This window comes from Budorcas taxicolor, chromosome 8 (assembly GCF_023091745.1).
Source record: "Budorcas taxicolor isolate Tak-1 chromosome 8, Takin1.1, whole genome shotgun sequence".
Lineage (NCBI taxonomy): Eukaryota > Metazoa > Chordata > Mammalia > Artiodactyla > Bovidae > Budorcas > Budorcas taxicolor.
Window position 1 is genome coordinate 84,710,136 of NC_068917.1, and position 19,584 is coordinate 84,729,719.

The 19,584-nt window shown below is 40.7% G+C and overlaps 1 pseudogene; it reads left to right on the forward strand.

Moving 5' to 3' along the window:
• The first annotated feature begins 215 nt into the window (after window positions 1-215).
• Window positions 216-1,192, forward strand: LOC128052758 (aminoacyl tRNA synthase complex-interacting multifunctional protein 1-like; annotated as a pseudogene).
• The last annotated feature ends 18,392 nt before the right edge of the window (window positions 1,193-19,584 follow it).

Here is a 19,584-nt window from a genome sequence, read left to right on the forward strand (position 1 = left end):
AGTAGAAAAACCAGACAGTTCTAGAACAGTGCTTGTCCAAAAAAAAAAACCATGAGCCAAAAATATGAGCCATGTGTATAATTAAAATTTTTCTAGTTGTCACACTACAGTCTATGGGGTATCAAAAGAGTTGGACATGACTTAGCACCTAAACAACATTTTAAAAAGTAGGATAGTCTTACCTGCTCCCAGCTGAAGCTGCTGAGGTGCCTCAGTCCACCGATACATGATTTTCTGCCGTTTCTTGGCAAAAATGGCAACTGGTGATGCTGTTCTGAAGAGATTGGAGCAGAAGGGTGCAGAAACAGATCAAATTATTGAGTATCTTAAGCAGCAAGTTGCTCTTCTTAAGGAGAAAGCAATTTTGCAGGCAACTTTGAGAGAAGAGAAGAAACTTCGAGCTGAAAATGTTAAATTGAAGAAAGAAATTGAAGGATTGAAACAAGAGCTAATTAAGGCAGAAATTCAAAATGGAGTAAAACAAATACCATTTCCATCTGGTACCCCACTAAAAACCGATTCTACAGTTTCTAAAAATGAGATACAGTCTATACCAATAACAACCATATCGTCTGGTGCTAAAGAGCAAGTAAAAGGAGGAGGAGGAGAAGAAGAAAAGAAGATGAATGAGAAAGCTGAAAAGAAAAAGAGAGAAAAAGGAGAAAAAACAGCAATGAGTAGCAGGAAGTGCTGACTCTAAGCCTGTTGATGTTTCCTGCCTGGATCTTCGAATTGGTTGTATCATCACTGCCAGAAAACACCCTGATGCAGATTCTTTGTATGTAGAAGAAGTAGATGTTGGAGAAACAGCCCCAAGAACGGTGGTCAGTGGCCTCGTGAATCATGTTCCTCTTGAACAGATGCAAAATCGGATAGTAGTTTTACTTTGTAACCTGAAACCTGCAAAGATGAGGGGAGTAGTATCTCCGGCAATGGTGATATTTGCAAGTTCATGAGACAAAGTGGAAGTCTTGGCACCTCCTAATGGATCTGTTCCTGGGGACAGAATTACTTTTGATGCTTTCCCTGGAGAGGCCGACAGGAGCTGAATCCTAAGAAGATATGGGAGAAGATCCAGCCTGATCTTTACACTAATGATGTATGTGTGGCTACATGCAAAGGTGCTCCCTTTGAGGTGAAAGGGAAGGGAGTGTGTAGGGCTCAAACTATGGCCAACAGTGGAATAAAATAAAACACTTCAGTTTCTGAAATACATTAGAGAAAACAATAAAAAGAAATAACATTTGTCACTCATAGCTAAAATAAAAAAAATTAAAAAAAATTAAAAGTAGGATAAAAGCAGGTGTGATAAAGTTTAGTCATAATGAATTTTACTTAATCCAATATATTAAAAATATTTTCATTTTAACATGTAATCTATACAGCAATTATTAACAAATATTTTTCATTCTTTTTCAAAAATTACTTGTTTATTTGGCTATATTGTGTCTTAGTTGCAGCACATGGAATCTTCATTACATCTTGTGGGATCCTTCATTGTGGCACATGGAAACTTTCTAGTTGTGGCATGCAGGCTTAGTTGCTCTGGGGCATGTGGGATCTTAGTTCCCTGACCACAGATCGAACCTGTATCCTCTGTGTTGCAAGGCAAATTCTTAACTACTGGGCCACCAGGGAAGTCCTTTTCATTCTCTTTTGGTATTAAGACTTTGGTATGTATTTTATACTTATAATATATCTCAGTTTAAACTAGCTACATTTCAAGGGCTCAATAAATATATATAGCTAGTGGCTACTATATAGGACACTGCAGATTTAGGCCAAGGTTAAAGAAAGTGCTCTACCAGATATCAATATTTTATTTTATTTTTTTAACAATGTAGTAATCAGGACAGTGTAGATTTTGTGCAGAGCTACACAAATACACCAATGGCTGTCTCGTTAATTACCAAGAAGTGCAAACTTGCTTTTCAGATGCCTCAGAGATGTGGTAAATAGTCACATGCAGTGGAACATTAAAACAGTCAATAAAGTTGAAAGGTTTTAAACGTTAACATTTATCAAGAAGGGTTATCTGAAGTATAGTATGAACACAACGGGAATCTAGTATGAACACAATGAGAATCTACATCTAGAATTTTTAAGACTGCTTTATAATGCTTATTGACTTCCATAAAAATGATCATTTTTCTGTTGGTAGTTCATGGATATTTTTGTGTTATTGTTCTCATTTAAAAATAATATTTAGTAAATACTAAAAGCATGAAGAACTGATGCTTTTGAACTGTGGTGCTGGAAAAGACTCCTGTGAGTCCCTTGGACTGCAAGGAGATCCAACCAGTCTATCCTAAAGGAGACCAGTCCTGGGTGTTCATTGGAAGGACTGATGCTGGGGCTGAAACTCCGATACTTTGGCCACCTCATGCTAAGAGTTGACTCATTGGAAAAGACTCTGATGCTGGGAGGGATTGGGGGCAGAAGGAGAAGGGGACAACAGAGGATGAGATGGCTGGATGGCATCACTGACTCGATGCACATGAGTTTGGGTGAACTCCAGGAGTTGGTGATGGACAGGGAGGCCTGGTGTGCTGCGATTCATGGGGTCGTGAAGAGTTGGACTCGACTGTGTGACTGAACTGAACTGAACTGAAAAGGATGAAGAACACTCCAACTCCTCTATAATTGTATCAGTTCAGTTCAGTCCAGTCACTCAGTTGTGTCTGACGTTTTGTGATCCCATGGACTGCCGCACACCAGACTTCCCTGTCCATCACCAACTCCTGGAGATTACTCAGACTCATGTCCATTGAATCGGTGAAGACATCTAACCATCTCATCCTCTGTTGTCCCCTTCTCCTCCCACCTTCAATTTTTCCCAGCATCAGGGTGTATACTTTGGTGTGTTTCCATTCAATTTTTAACGTGTGTGTGTGTGTGTGTGTGTGTGTGTGTGTGTGTATGTGTTTAAAATAAATTTTGATTATGTGGTTTTGAGAAAAGTAATACACAGGCATTGAAAAAATTTTGGAAAATAAAGAGAAATAGTAAAAAAAAAAAAAAAAAAATCATCCATAATCTCAACAGCCAGTGAGACCCTTCCAGCTTTAATCATCTTGTTTCTTTATAAACCTTTTCAATACAACCCAAGCAAGGGAGCATTTTAGCTATACATTTAAGATGAGAGGCAGTGAAATGTTTCTCCATATCAGTGAAGCTAGGAAATCAAACAGGGTCTCCCTCACTCAGTCATCGAAGTAAGCTGGAGCCGCATAATAAGGGTCTACAGTGGCATGTATAATTAGGGGAGGTATGTTGGTAAATGTATTACAAGCAAAGAACGGTTACAAGATCTAAGGAGTCAAGCGTGATGGATGGCTTCAAAGCAGGCTGCTTGCCAAGTGGGGCCTGTATCGTGGCATACGAGAGAATCACAGCAAAGAAAATCATATTGTTGAGCATCCAAAAGGTGCATTTACATGTATGTGTGTGTGTGTATTATTTACATCCCTCGGATGGACATCTGATTTCTGTTACCCTCTTTCAATTTCAGGATTTCCATCTGGAATTTTACCTCACTAAACCAAATACTGCAGGGCCAGTGAGTTTGAAGCCTAATTAATTTTTTCCCATTACCAGAAGGCAATCTTGGAATAAGATCTTCAAAAACATTATAATCTTTCTGTAGACATATTTATCTCTTTCCATCAAAACAACATACTAGGGTTTACAACAAATTCTTTCAGATGAAATTCAAAATTCTACAAGTGTTTATGTACTAGTTGACAGATACTCCATTCTAAGCCAGTCAGAAAATTGAGTTTTTTTCCAGGCCCATAAAACTGTGGTTGAGCCTATGACGCATCAAAAGAGAGAAATGAAAAGTGAAAATGAAGTCAGATTTGACATTTACCATCTCAATAACAGATACATAAAAATGGTGAGTTATTTCAATGTTTGAATCAAAAATCTAAAGGTATAGACAAAAGATACAGACACAGACAGTACACTGGACTTTCCATTAAGTTTTTTGAGTATCATACAGACACAGTAGATGCCCAGAACTGAAACTGGAGGTAGAAGGCAGCAAGGAATGAGAGTCCAACTACTTCCAGGCAGAATCTATGTCAGATTCACTTCTTCTTTCCATAATTTTTAGACCCCTGGAGCTTATGCTCAAAATACGTTTGTGACTGAGTGATCAGCTGACTGAATGAATGTGTATGTGAGCATATGGAATTGTAGTCTGTGCTAACTGCCTATAGCAGTTAGGCAGAAATATTTGGCTTTTGGTAGCAGTGTTAGAGGGAAAGTGGGGGCAATATGTCAAAATAATAGCAATTTGAAGCTAGGTTTAATTTTGGTGTGTGGTAGCACAGGGCAGGTTTTCAGTTAAAAGTTGTTCAATGCTCCTGTGGCTCTCTGTATTCATAAATGCATTTAATAAACTAAGTATTTCTGCCTAATAGCCATACATTGAGATCAGGCGGACATGAACAGGTAGATGAGACTTAGCCTGAAGTTTTGGTTGGATCAATTCATCAGCCTCACTGACCCAGAATTGTGGAGGTGACATTTACTATTCACTGTATTAATCATTCTGACTAATATTAATATTGTGCTTCTCACTTAAAGTGTGACAAAGTGAAAGATTCACATCCTATAGCAATGTGACATTGAAATGTATTAAAAAGCAGAGATATCACTTTGCTGACAGAGGTCTGTGTAGTTAAAGCTATGATTTTTCCAGCAGTCATGTATGGATGTGAGAGTTGGATCATGAAGAAGGCTGAATGCTAAAGAATTGATGCTTTCAAACTGTGGGGCTGGAAAAGACTCTTGAGAGTTCCTTGGACAGCAAGGAGACAAAACCAGTCAATCCTAAAGGAAATTAACCCTGAATATTCATTGGAAGGACTGTTACTGAAGCTGAAGCTCCAATACTTTGGCCACCTGATGCAAAGAGTAGACTCATTGGAAAAGACCCTGATGCTGGAAAAGATTGAGGGTAAGAGCAGAAGGGGGTGGCAGAGGATGAGATGGTTGGATGGCATCACTGACTCAATGGATATGAGTTTGAGCAAACTCAGGGAGATAGTAGTAGACAGAGAGGAGCCTGGCGTGCTGCAGTTCATGTGGTTGCAAAGAGTTGGACATGACTTAGTGACTGAACAACAAATGATAGTAAAAAGTCAAGCCAGAAAGATCTTCATATCTGGGTAAATGATGGGTACCTGAGTCTAGATTTCTCTCTACATATACTATACATCTGCTTCTCAAACATAAAATCACCAAGTAGCACACACCAAAAATCCCACACATAGCCCATACCTTCAACATTACTAGTATACCGAGAATAACATGACCTTCATATTACCTGAAAATAGAGAAATAAAGACCAAATTTCAGGTGAATCCCACCATCACCTCAAGCCTGTGAATGCTGAGTAGAGAGATGGAGACTTAAGTGACCCACAAAAATATAAGAGACAAAAGTAAAAGGTACATGAAGTATAGGCAAAATCACCCCAGAAAAGCCTAACAGTAAGGGTCAAAAATACTGAACCCATGTCTGGACTTGGTAATTCAAAGTGCCAGCTGCTGCAAAGGGGTTTCACCTGAGCAGCCCTGGAAGTGGAAGCCTTGAAATAGAGAAAATTAAAGATCATGAAAAAAACAAAAGAGAAACAGGATGTTTAGGAGACACAATGGCTATGACCCTGTATTCAATGACACCCTGGTAGTCACTTGAAATGCGCTGTGGAGCACGGAGGGAGTATGCACACCTCAATAACTAACAAATGCTACAAATCAGGCTGCTGATCCTTCTGGAGATCTGATTGTTAAACATTTATCAGCACACTGTTGCACCAAGTTATCCCCTTTCTCTACCACCACCATCACAACTGCCAAGAAAATCATCCATTAAAGAAAATGCATTTCAATAAACTGACATAAGAAGGCACTGCAGGAACCCTGCCCACAAAATGCTAATAAATTAGAAAAAAAAATCAAACTGGTTTCCTATGAAACAATTACAAAAAGAAAACAGAAAATGTACATCATAAGATATGAGTTGATAAAAATCCTCCCCCCACCCACTGCCAAAACCATTCATAAAGCAAACAACACAATCCTGCAAACTGAATTAAGTATCCCAAAGCAAATATATGGAGATAGAATTTTATTAATCTTAGAAATCATAAATTAAGAAACTAAGAACATAAATGGATGTAAGACAGAAATAAATGCAATATAAACTGATTAAATTCAAGAGATATATTGGAGAAAAGACTCACTTATCTCAGAAATTAAGAATAAATTACAAATTCCAACAAGGGACACTAAGGAAAGCAAAACAAACAATCAAGAGAAAGTGAAACAAGTAAGTTAAAAGTGTCTATGAGAAAGTGGCTGAAATGGAAGGCAGACAAAAAAGGTCCAAATATGAATAATTGTAGTCCCTGAAGAAGCAAGCAAAATATTGGAATGGGATTAGTATTTAAATGTATATTCCAAGATAACTTTCTGGAAATAAAAGAAAAATTCAATCAATATATAGAGTAGCCTACTATGTAACTCTGAAAGTCGATGAGAGACAATGACATATCTTTGTTAAACTATTAGACTTTAGGATCATTTCAGTTCAGTTCAGTTGCTCAGTCATGTCTGACTCTTTGAGACCCCATGAATCACAGCACGCCAGGCCTCCCTGTCCATCACCAATTCCCGGAGTCCACTCAGACTCATGTCCATTGAGTCAGTGATGCCATCCAGAAATCTTATCCTCTGTCGTCCCCTTCTCCTCCTGCCCCCAATCCCTCCCAGCATCAGAGTCTTTTCCAATGAGTCAACTCTTCGCATGAGGTGGCCAAAGTACTGGAGTTTCAGCTTCAACATCATTCCCTCCAAAGAAATCCCAGGGCTGATCTCCTTCAGAATGGACTGGTTGGATCTCCTTGCAGTCCAAGGGACTCTCAAGAGTCTTCTCCAACACCACAGTTCAAAAGCATCCATTCTTCGGTGCTCAGCTTTCTTCACAGTCCAACTCTCACATCCATACACGACCACTGGAAAAACCATAGCCTTGACTAGATGGATCTTTGCTGGCAAAGTAATGTCTCTGCTTTTGAATATGCTATCTAAGTTGGTCATAAGTTTTCTTCCAAGGAGTAAGCATTTTAACTTCATGGCTGCAGTCACCATCTGCAGTAATTTTGGAGCCCCCAAAATAAAGTCTGACACTGTTTCCACTGTTTCTCCATCTATTTCCGATGAAGTGATGGGACCGGATGCCATGATCTCCGTTTTCTGAATGTTGAGCTTTAAGCCAACTTTTTCACTCTCCTCTTTCACTTTCATCAAGAGGCTTTTTAGTTCCTCTTCACTTTCTGCCATAAGGGTGGTGTCATCTGCATATTGAGGTTATTGGTATTTCTCCCGGCAATCTTGATTCCAGCTTGTACTTCTTCCAGCCTAGCGTTTCTCATGATGTACTCTGCATAGAAGTTAAATAAGCAGGGTGACAATATACAGCCTTGACATACTCCTTTTCCTGTTTGACTTTAGGATAAAGGAAAGAAATTCTTAGAGCCTCCAGGCAAAAAGATCCAGTTACTCACAGGAAAAAAGTTAGGCATGTCATCAGCTTCCCCTGAGACTCACACAGATTAAGACAGCAGTGAAGCAGCATGTTCATGAAACTCAAGGAAAGTGCTAGTCAAGAATTTTATATCCATCTGTGCTATTTAAACCATGCATGGAATATTGTACATATTTTCTTTCTGAAGAATAGGCTAGAGAATGAGCTTCATTCAGCAAAATAACCAATGGTGAGTAAGAGTTTGGTGATAGACAGGGAGGCCTGGCATGCTGTGGTTTATGGGGTTGCAAAGAGTTGGACACGACTGAGCAACTGAACTGAACTGAACTGAGCCTTTTATGTAGTTAATTGTAGAGTTAGGAGTAAAAAGGGGGAGGGAACATAAGAGGAAAGCATATAAAAATTATATTTTCTGATAAAGTAGAGAGAATACAACTGAAAAATGGAGGACACAGGACAAATGTAGGGGAAAGCATAATAAGACCATTGCTTTTTGTGATAACTGGGAGTCAAATGATACCATTGATGGGTTGGATAATAAAAGGTTCAGTAGGAAAAAAGGAGCTAGGGAACTATAATATATATATATTATATAATATATATATATATCACAAAAGGAATAACTAGAACAAAAAAATTCTTAAATACAGAAAGAAACTTTAAAATGAATATAAATGATTTTCTAAACAGTAAAAGAGGCATAGTAAATAAAATATAATATACACTCTAATTATAAAAGAGTGTGACAAAATTGAGACCAAACACATGTCATATTGTGAAGGTGCTCTAGTTTGTCTATATATATGAAAAGATCTTCAAATTGTCTTATAACATAACCAACTCTATGCTGTGATCAAAAGACACACCTAAAGCATAGTGATTCAGAGTAAAAATAAAGAAATGGACAAAGATTTACCAGGCTAATGGAAACAATAAGAATTCAAGGATTGTTATTGTGATACAAGACAAAGTGGAATTTAAGTCAAAAAGCATTAAACAAGATAAAGAGAGACAATTACTGAAGTTAAAACCATAATTCACAAAGGACTGGAACCTATATTGGAAAAGAAAATACTGTAAAGAAAATTATTGGAGCAATTGTCAAAACTACAATATGTTGGACTGTGGGACTGTATTTTAGATCAAAGTGTCTTATCAAAGTCAATTCTTAGGAAATACATTCAGAATTATTAAGATGTAAAGGTACATGATGTATACAACTTACTAGTAAATGGCTAAATGTAGTAAATCTGGGTAGAGGGTAAATGAGAGATCTTTGTATTACTTTTTGCTAAATTTGGAATTATTTTTTAAGAAAGCAAATTGTATGCATTTGTTAAAACTCATCAAAAGAGGTCCACTTCAAATTTGCACATTTTACCACATATAAATTTTATTTTAAAAATTCTATAAGTCATAAATGAATGTTGAATTCAAATTAATTGATGTATGTTGAAGTGTTTAAGGGTGATGTCAGCAATCTTAAAACTCTTAGAAAATAAGATGACTTGATGGAAAGTGAAAGCCGCTCAGTCGTGTTGGACTCTTTGCAACCCAATGGACTATACAGTCCATGGAATTCTCCAGGCCAGAATACTGGAGTGGGTAGCCTTTCCCTTCTCCAGGGGATCTTTTCAACCCAGGGATCGAACCCAGGTCTCCTGTATTGCAGGTAGATTCTTTACCAGTTGAGCCACAAGGAAAGCAAGAGCAAAAGATAGATGATGACTAATGTGAAAAAAGCAATACAGCAAAATGTTAATTACAGAATGCAGGTGGTGGGTATGGGTATTAACTGTATGCTTATTTCAACTTTTTCTATATGTTTGAAAATTTTCATAATAAAATGATAGAAAAGAAAGGTAAATCGGTAGTTTGATGCTATGGAGATTTTACAAATAACTAGAGGACTGATTAGATTTTCCACTTTTCAGCACTTTCTTTTTACTTGGTCTCTTTTAGAATCTAACATCTGGTCCAGTCACATAAGTCCTGGAAACACAGGGAACCACTACTTGTGTCTTACTTGAGTCCTAATGCTCCATGGATGGGCAAATTTGTTCATTAATAGAACCAGACCTCACAAATCAAACTCCAATTTCCTTTTTCTTTAACCTAGAATAAATTAGACCAAAGTTCTTCATACTTTGAATTTACTTCCTTTAAAACATACTTTGAATTTATTTCCTTTGTGGGTGCACATGCATCACACACACACACACACACACACACACACACACACACCTGTCTTCCCTGGGTAAGGCAGAGCCAGTTCCCACTGCTGTGGAAGTCTGGTTCTGGTTTATTTTTTAGGGTAAGAAAAAGGCCATTAAAATTCTCTCTGATGGTTGAGTCAGTCCTTGTAGGGGGAGGGGAGGGATGGAGACAAGGGAAGAAATTTCCTGGTAAGCAAAGCCCCACTTAAAAATTTTCCCGTTCTTTCTTTTTGTTTCTCCTTTTTTCCCTCTTGAAGCGGCTCTCTCTGGAGTCAAAGCATTTTACAAAAACAAACCACTCCAAAGCTTTCAAGTCCAGGGAAAGCTCAAGCAAAGTTAATTAACATGAAGGTTCTCACAAAAGTTAATTAACATGAAGGGACTCACAAAAGCTGTCTGTTGGCATCTGCTCGCCTCCCATGTGCAGTGGTCCCTTTGTCTGATGGCAGACTCCAGCCCAGTCTTGCCTGCTTTGCAGCATCTCCCAGGGCCCAAGCTGCCTTCATTTCTCCCAAAGCACGTCTGCATCCTTCACAAAGTTACATGATATTCTAGGAGGCTCCTTGCTTCCATGATGAATCACAGCTGCTGTGAGATATCCTTGAAAAACTTCAGTTTTAAAAATGTTAAAAATGTTTGAAAAAGAAAAGAGGAAAGAAGTGTGGAGAGAGAGGGAAAGAGGGGGAAAAGCAAATGAGGAAGGAAGATGATAAAATCTTTTTCAAAAAAGTGCTTTGTAACAGAAAGATGATTTTTTTGTAGACAAATTAAAAAATATAGATACACACAAAATATGTCACCCAAAACAATAATAATGTGATGAAATAACAATATAATAATTAATAATGCAACATATTAATTAATAATATACAACTATCAAATAATATTATGTTAATTTTGACAGGCAATATTGAATGCTATTTGCATATTGAATAATATAATGAAAATGTTCACCTTCCTCCAACTTTGCCTCTGTTCTCATACAAAGATACTTTTTTTCAGAAACAAGATTATAATATACCAACATTTTGTAACCTGTTTTTTAATTGATTGATAGATCATGAACTTACTCAGTGTTGGTAGCTATTGGTCTCTGCAGGCCCTCAAGCATTTTTCTGAATTCTCAGATAATCAAATTGTCCCAAATAAATATGTATATAGATTTGCTATATCATTTATCAGCCCTCTAACACATATACAGCCAAATATACTATATGTGTGGTATTTATTGAACAAGTCACAGGGAAAAATGTTATATCTCTAAAGAAGGGCTTATTATATGGATTCTTCCCTAGGAAGAACTGTACATTTTTTCAGATTTACATATTTTGAAGTTATGCATCATTTACCTAGAAATTTGGTACTGGAAATGTTTGTTAGAAATGCTGATTTGATTTCCTTGAGAAACTTCAAAATGTCCATCTACAACTTCCTATTGGATATGAGTCACACTGCTGCTGCTGCTGCTGCTGCTAAGTCACTCAGTCATATCCGACTCTTAATGACCCCATGAACTGCAGCCTACCATGCTCCTCCGTCCATGGGATATTCCAGGCAAGAACACTGGAGTGGGGTGCCATTGCTTTCTCTGATGAGTCATACTCAGTTCAGTTCAGTTCAGTCGCTCAGTCGTGTCTGACTCTTTGCGACCCCATGAATCGCAGCACGCCAGGGCTCCCTGTCCATCACCAACTCCCGGAGTTCACCCAGACTCACATCCATCGAGTCAGTGATGCCATCCAGCCATCTCATCCTCTGTCGTCCCCTTCTCCTCCTGCCCCCAATCCCTCTCAGAATCAGAGTCTTTTCCAATGAGTCAACTCTTCGCATGAGATGGCCAAAGTACTGGAGCTTCAGCTTCAGCATCATTCCTTCCAAAGAAATTCCAGGGCTGATCCCCTTCAGAATGGACTGGTTGGATCTCCTTGCAGTCCAAGGGACTCTCAAGAGTCTTCTCCAACACCACAGTTCAAAAGCATCAATTCTTCGGCGCTCAGCCTTCTTCACAATCCAATTCTCACATCCATACATGACTACTGGAACAACCACAGCCTTGACTAGACAGACCTTAGTCGGCAAAGTAATGTCTCTGCTTTTGAATATGCTGTCTAGGTTGGTCATAACTATTCTTCCAAGGAGTAAGTATCTTTTAATTTCATGGCTGCAGTCATCATCTGCAGTGATTTTGGAGCCCCCCAAATAAAGTCTGACACTGTTTCCACTGTTTCTCCATCTATTTCCCATGGAGTGATGGGACCGGATGCCATGATCTTCATTTTCTGAATGTTGAGCTTTAAGCCAACTTTTTCACTCTCCTCTTTCACTTTCATCAAGAGGCTTTTTAGTTCCTCTTCACTTTCTGCCATAAGGGTGGTGTCATCTGCATATCTGAGGCTATTGATATTTCTCCTGGAAATCTTGATTCCAGCTTGTGTTTCTTCCAGTCCAGCATTTCTCATGATGTACTCTGCATAGAAGTTAAATAAGCAGGGTGACAATATACAGCCTTGACATACTCCTTTTGCTATTTGGAACCAGTCTGTTGTTCCATGTCCAGTTTGAATTGTTGCTTCCTGCCCTGCATACAGATTTCTCAAGAGGCAGGTTAGGTGGTCTGGTATTCTCATCTTTTTCAGAATTTTCCACAGTTTATTGTGATCCACACAGTCAAAGACTTTGGCATAGTCAATAAAGCAGAAATAGATGTTTTTCTGGAACTCTCTTGCTTTTTCCATGATCCAGCAGATGTTGGCAATTTGATCTCTGGTTCCTCTGCCTTTTCTTAAACCAGCTTGAACATCAGGAAGATCACAGTTCACATATTGCTGAAGCCTGGCTTGGAGAATTTTGAGCATTACTTTACTAGCATGTGAGATGAGTGCAATTGTGCGGTAGTTTGAGCATTCTTTGGCATTGCCTTTCTTTGGGATTGGAAGAAAACTGACCTTTTCCAGTCCTGTGGCCACTGCTGAGCATTCCAAATTTGCTGGCATATTGAGTGCAGCACTTTCACAGCATCATCTTTCAGGATTTGAAACAGCTCAACTGGAATTCCATCACCTCCACTAGCTTTGTTCATAGTGATGCTTTCTAAGGCCCACTTGACTTCATATTCCAGGATGTCTGGCTCTAGATGAGTCATACTGGTCATGTGTAAACCTTTCTTCATTCAGTAACTGCTGAAGTAGATGGTGATGGTCCTTTGACAACTTTGTGCTGCTACATGGTGTGTTCACTTGGATTTATTTACAAATTTTGACAAGTTGGACTGATGTAGTTAAGACACAAAGACTGGGAATGTTTGCTTCTCATTGCAGATATTTCTTATTATCATAGTCAAAAGTTTTTTTTTTTAATGCTTCTTATAATTCCAAGCATCACTAAGACCACTGGGCTTGATTGCCCTGTAACTGCTTTGCTGGCTTTCATAAACAGAAGTGTTTTGAAGTGACTGGCTCAGGAAGAAAAGAGTGCTATACATACTACAGTCTTCCCAAACCTGAGGTGATACGGACAGGCTAGAAACAGGGTTGATTGCTTTTATTTTCCCTGGTATAGGCTGTGTCAGAAAAGTCTTCAGGTGATGACAAAAAGTATGGAGGTAATAGGTAAATGCAAATTTAGAGACCAGAAATATTTGTAGGCAAGTCCCAGACAACAGTGAACCCAAGTCTGAAAAAGTAAGAAAGACCATTCTGGATCCTGGAAAGAAGTACACTGTGGGGATTAAGAGCATGACCTGAGTTTGAATCCTGCCTTTGCTCCTCAATGGCTGAGATGGTGGTGCACATAATTGTGGTGGACCGGTGCCCTGCATCCAATCCAAGGTGAAGAAATAAAAACACTTTCCAGACTCCTTTGCAGCTAGTGGTTAGGATGCGGTTTCATCCCACCCATTCAGGGCAGTCAGCGGAAGCAGAAGTGAATTTCAGGGCCATATTTTTGTGGTTTCTGGTGTTTCTCTTGGAAAGCATGATTGTGGTGGCATGGTGCCAAGAACTTTCCAGTGTGTCTGGTGGCTTCTTGATCTTAAGAGGCAGAAATCCTTTTGGCATTATGTTTCTGTGGCACTGACACTGCTTTTCAAAACTCAGCCCACAGCTTTCCTCTCTGGTATTCTCAATAATTCTGTTATTATTCTCAATCATTCATTACCTTGTAATACATCTCTTTTTGCTTAAAACTGCAAAGAATGGATTCTTCTCTTTGTAATGGAGCCAACGGAGCTGCTTAAACTCTCTGAGATGGCTTCTGGTGTGTTTCCTTGACTAGGCTTAACTGCAGTCCCCAGCGTTCTATTTCCAGTGTGTTCCTGATTAGGTTTGTTCTCTTTCCAGACTTGGAGCATGAAAGGGAAGCAGTGGCCATTCTGTAGCTTGTACACACAGCTGACTCATTGGAAAAGACCCTGATGCTGGGAAAGATTGAAGGTAGAAGGAGAAGAGGACAACAGAATAAGATGGGTGGGTGACATCACCGATTCAATGGACATGAACTTGGGCAAACTTTGGGAGATGGTGAGGGACAGGGAGGCCTGGTGTGTTACAGCCCATGAGGTAGCAAAGAGTTGGACATGACTTGGTAACTGAACAACAACACCACCACCCACCTTCTCACAGGTGTTCAATTAAACACTAACATAGGTGCTCCTGTGAAGGAATTTTGCAGATGTGGTTAAAATCCCTATTCAGTCACCTTTAAGTTCATTAAAAAGAAGGTTATTAGGGGTGGGCCTGGCCCAATGAGTTAGAAGGTTTAGGCCTTCCTCAACTTTAGAGGGTCTCTCCTGTGAACAAGTTTCTGCTCATGCCTGTGGGTTCTATCTAGCCTGCTCATGATCTTTTTTCCCTGTCTGCACAAAGAAGGACCTTGGATTTGCTCAGCCAGCTTCATAATTTCATAAGTCAATTTCCTGTAATAAATCTGTCGATCTGTCCATCCATAAATATATCATGTATCTCTCATTTATCTCTCTCTTTTACTGCCTGTGCCTCTCTGGTTGAACCCTAACTGATACACACTCTGAACCTCAGTTTGATTGCATCTTGGGACTTACTGTCTCGCACTAGGCTTGCTCTCTAAGGACTGCACGAGAGAGTGAATGCAAAACACAGTACCTGGCAAAGATGTTAACTATTTTGCTCCCATCCAGTTCTGGACATTGATTCATAGGGTGACTATAGCTTTACCAGATATGTAACCTCAAAAAACCAGTCCTCTCTCCACAGAAATACCAAAATGACGGCTAGTTCAAAATGATGCTTCCTGCCTCTGAATTTCTAGGTTTTGTTTACTTCTTCCTGAAGATTAACCCCTATGTTCCTTCTAGTGTCCTTTAATCATCTGACATGGGCTTCCCTGGTGGCTCAGTGGTAAAGAATCCACCTGCAATGCAAGAGACTGCCTGCATTGCAGAAGATGTTAGTTTGCTCCCTGGGCTGGGAAGACCTCCTGGAGAACAAAACGGCAACCCACTCCAGTATTCGTGCCTAGAAAATCCCTCGGATAGAGGAGCCAGGAAGGCTACACTCCATGGGGTCACATGAGTCAGACACGACTTAGCAACTAAACCATCACACCACCATCATCTGATATACTACATTATGCATCATTTGTTCCCGCCCTAGCTCCCACTAAAGTACTCAAAAAGATTGGGGTATGCCGGTTAAATTGAATCCATCTTAGATATTTTCATAAGCTGCGTAATACTCTTTGCAAGCCAAATATGTGTGTTATTGGGATCAATGGACTCAACCTATTCCTCCTTTCTCGCTCCACCACCAACAAGTGGTGATGGGAAAAGATGAGTATATGGTTAAATTTATGGCTACTCTGAGAACCCAATGAGGCATCTCTTTGGTACTAAAGAATTAAAATCTCAGAGGTTAAGTTACTCCTTAGGATGGTCAAAATTCTCCAAGCCAGGCTACAGCAATATGTGAGGTGTGAACTTCCAGATGTTCAAGCTGGTTTTAGAAAAGGCAGAGGAACCAGAGATCAAATTGCCAACATCCTCTGGATCATCGAAAAGCAAGAGAGTTCCAGAAAAACACCTATTTCTGCTTTGTTGACTGTGCCAAAGCCTTTGACTCTGTGGATCAAAATAAACTATGGAAAATTCTGAAAACGATGGGAGTACCAGACCACCTGACCTGCCTCTTGAGAAATCTGTATGCAGGCCAGGAAGCAACAATTCGAACTGGACATGGAACAACAGACTGGTTCCAAATAGGAAAAGGAGTACGTCAAGGCTGTGTATTGTCACCCTGCTTATTTAACTTCTATGCAGAGTACATCACGAGAAATGCTGGACTGGAAGAAACACAAGCTGGAATCAAGAATGCCGGGAGAAATACCAATAACCTCAGATATGCTGATGACACCACCCTTATGGCAGAAAGTGAAGAGGAACTAAAAAGCCTCTTGATGACAGTGAAAGAGGAGAGTGAAAAAGTTGGCTTAAAGCTCAACATTCAGAAAATGAAGATCATGGCATCCGGTCCCATCACTTCATCGGAAATAGATGGGGAAACAGTGGAAACAGTGTCAGACTTTACTTTGGGGGGCTCCAAAATCACTGCAGATGGTGATTGTAGCCATGAAATTAAAAGATGCTTACTCCTTGGAAGAAAAGTTATGACCAACCTAGACAGCATATTCAAAAGCAGAGACATTACTTTGCCGACTAAAATCTGTCTAGTCAAGGCTATGGTTTTTCCTGTGGTCATGTATGGATATGAGAGTTGGACTGTGAAGAAGGCTGAGCGCCAAAGAATTGATGCTTTTGAACTGTGGTGTTGGAGAAGACTCTTGAGAGTCCCTTGGACTGCAAGGAGATCCAACCAGTCCATTCTGAAGGGGATCAGCCCTGGGATTTCTTTGGAAGGAATGATGCTAAAGCTGAAACTCCAGTACTTTGGCCACCTCATGAGAAGAGTTGGCTCATTGGAAAAGACTCTGAAGCTGCCAGGGATTGGGGGCAGGAGGAGAAGGGGACGACAGAGGATAAGATGGCTAGATGGCATCACTGACTCAATGGGCATGAGTCTGAGTGACCTCCGGGAGTTGGTGATGGACAGGGAGCCCTGGCGTGCTGCGATTCATGGGGTCGCAAAGAGTCGGACACGACTGAGCGACTGAACTGAACTGAGATAGCATATTGAAAAGCAGAGACATTACTTTGTCAACAAAGGTCCGTCTAGTCAAGGCTATGGTTTTTCCTGTGGTCATGTATGGATGTGAGAGTTGGACTGTGAAGAAAGATGAGCGCTGAAGAATTGATGCTTTTGAACTGTGGTGTTGGAAAAGACTCTTGAGAGTCCCTTGGACTGCAAGGAGATCCAACCAGTCTATCCTAAAGGAGATCCGTCCTGAATATTCATTGGAAGGACTGATGCTGAAGCTGAAACTTGGCCACCTGATGTGAATAACTGACTCACTGGAAAAGACCCTGATGCTGGGAAAGGTTGAAGGCGGGAGGAGAAGGGGACGACAGAAGATGGGATGGTTGGATGGCATCACCAACTTGATGGACATGAGTCTGAGCAAGCTCCAGTAGTTGGTGAAGGACAGGGAAGCCTGGGGCGCTGCAGTCCATGGAGCTGCAAAGAGTCAGACATGACTGAGCAACTGAACTGAACTGATGTACACTTTCAGCGGGTGAACTGTATGATATGTGAATTATAGCTCAATCCAGCTATTAACAGTAAAGGAACCCAAAAAGTAAAGAAAATTTATTCAACAGACACATGCTATGACTTTTATGTTTCAGCCAGCAAATACACATGCTTCAAATATACCTGTCTTATGCCCAGATTCCAGGATCTTTCCCTAATTAAATGCTCATCAACTGATGAACTCCTGCCCAATTCATTGGCTGTCACCATTTTAAAGGTCCATATCCAGAAATGAGTTAATACAACTGTTATCGTGGGATTTGCAACTCTTCCCAGTTACGCTATTTCCTGAACTGTTCCTCATTTCTCCCTTCGTGGGTTCCTTTGCTTCCTCTGCTCCCTATGTGGGGCACTCCCTGGCTCCACCCTCCCTTGTTTCTCTCTATCTAACCTCTTTTTTGGCAGGTGCTCGTCAACTATGGTTTCTATTCCAGTGGTTCCTGGATTGACATCTTCCTGAACCTCAGGGAATAACATCTTTTCAAGTGTTTAAATAACACTGGTTCAAAAGTAAATCCATGTCCTCCCTGACTCTGTCTGCTTCCCGTCACTCCCACGTTTCACTTGCAGGCGTCCGTGTCCTCACAGCGGCTCACCTAGGTAGCACACCTTGTTGCCAGTCATGCTGGACTGCTCCGGCCGCACCAGACTCTACACTCCTTCCCCAGCTGCGGGACCGTGGGTGGCTGATGTCTGGGCTCATTCCCTCACTGGGAGTTGCACTGAATGGAAGAAAGACAACTGGCCCTCAACTGTGCCGTGTTCCTGGTGGCAGCCTGCACCCAGTGACTGGTCAACGTGAGATGTGAAGCTCCGGCCTCTTTGCCATAACTTGAGCCAACTCTGAAAGGCCGCATCAGCTTGGGACCAGCTGCATGGCGGCTTGACTTCTGCCTCTGCTGGTGCTGCTTTTGCTTTCCCAGGTTGTGACGCTGGGAGCACTCCCCAGGAAAACTCTGCACACATATCTCCTTCTCTGAGTCTGCTTCTCCTGGAACTCGACCTTCAACACGGTCTGTCACTTTTGACATCCCCAGTCTCTTCTCTTTTCGATGACAATCCAAAGCCTGTCAGTGGCCTGTGAATCTGTGACTCCCACATCAAGTCCAATGTCATGGCTGAGCCTACATCATTTGGGACACAAAACCCGATTCCATTCAGCCTGAGCATAAAAAGCCTTTCCAGAACTGAAAATTTCAGGCATAGTGTTAGATACAGCTTGATCCGGGTTTGAAGTGATGTAGCCAGCCTTGACTTCATCTTCTCCCTTCCTTGGCTATGCCTTCTGCCCTACTGACTCCTTTCCCAGAGAAACTCTCTACCCCTCCCACATTCCTATGGATAGACACATCTTGCGTCTGCTCTTAGAAGTTTCAGAGAAAGCTTCATAACACCTAACAGGTTCTAACTGGTCCATATTCCCATCCTTGGACCAGTCACCATGGCCAGGAGATGATGCTCTTGTCAGACAGTCTGAGTCACTGATCCTGAATACTGGGATGAAGGCAAGTCTACTTGAAGCAAATAGAGAGCGGCGAATGGGATGCTTCCTTTGGAAGAAACTTGGTTATCCACAGAGTGATTGGATGTTGGAGAACATCGACCGTAGGTTGTTTCTATAGTTCCACTTCACAGCCACTGCAAAAGTTTCCTGTGGCTTTCCTGCTTCACCATTCTCTTTCAGCACAGTTCATCCTTCCTTCAGAGCTCGAAACCACAGACATGATCAGCTCTCTGTTCAACAGTCTTCAGGGGGGCGTCCCTGTTTTGGTAAACAGGTAAGACCGTTTTCTTTAAGCTTGCTTTCAGGGTCACTTTCTCCCAACGTGCCTTACATGCAGTGCTTCTTCAACCTTCAGTAACTTAACAACCACCTGGAGAGCTTATTAAAATATAGGTTTCTGGGCCTCTGTTCCAGAGATGCTGACTCAGTTACGTTGAGCTGAGGCCTGTGAGTTTACATGACAAGCAATTTCTAATGTTATGCTGAAGATGCTAGTCCTGGGACCACATTTTGAAAACCATAGCTCATGGGTAGCATTTGTTCCAATGAAGCGAGCCCTTCATCTTCAGATATATTCCAACTTTCTTATCCTCTGGGACTTAGTCTCTTCCTTCTGTTGATAATGCCC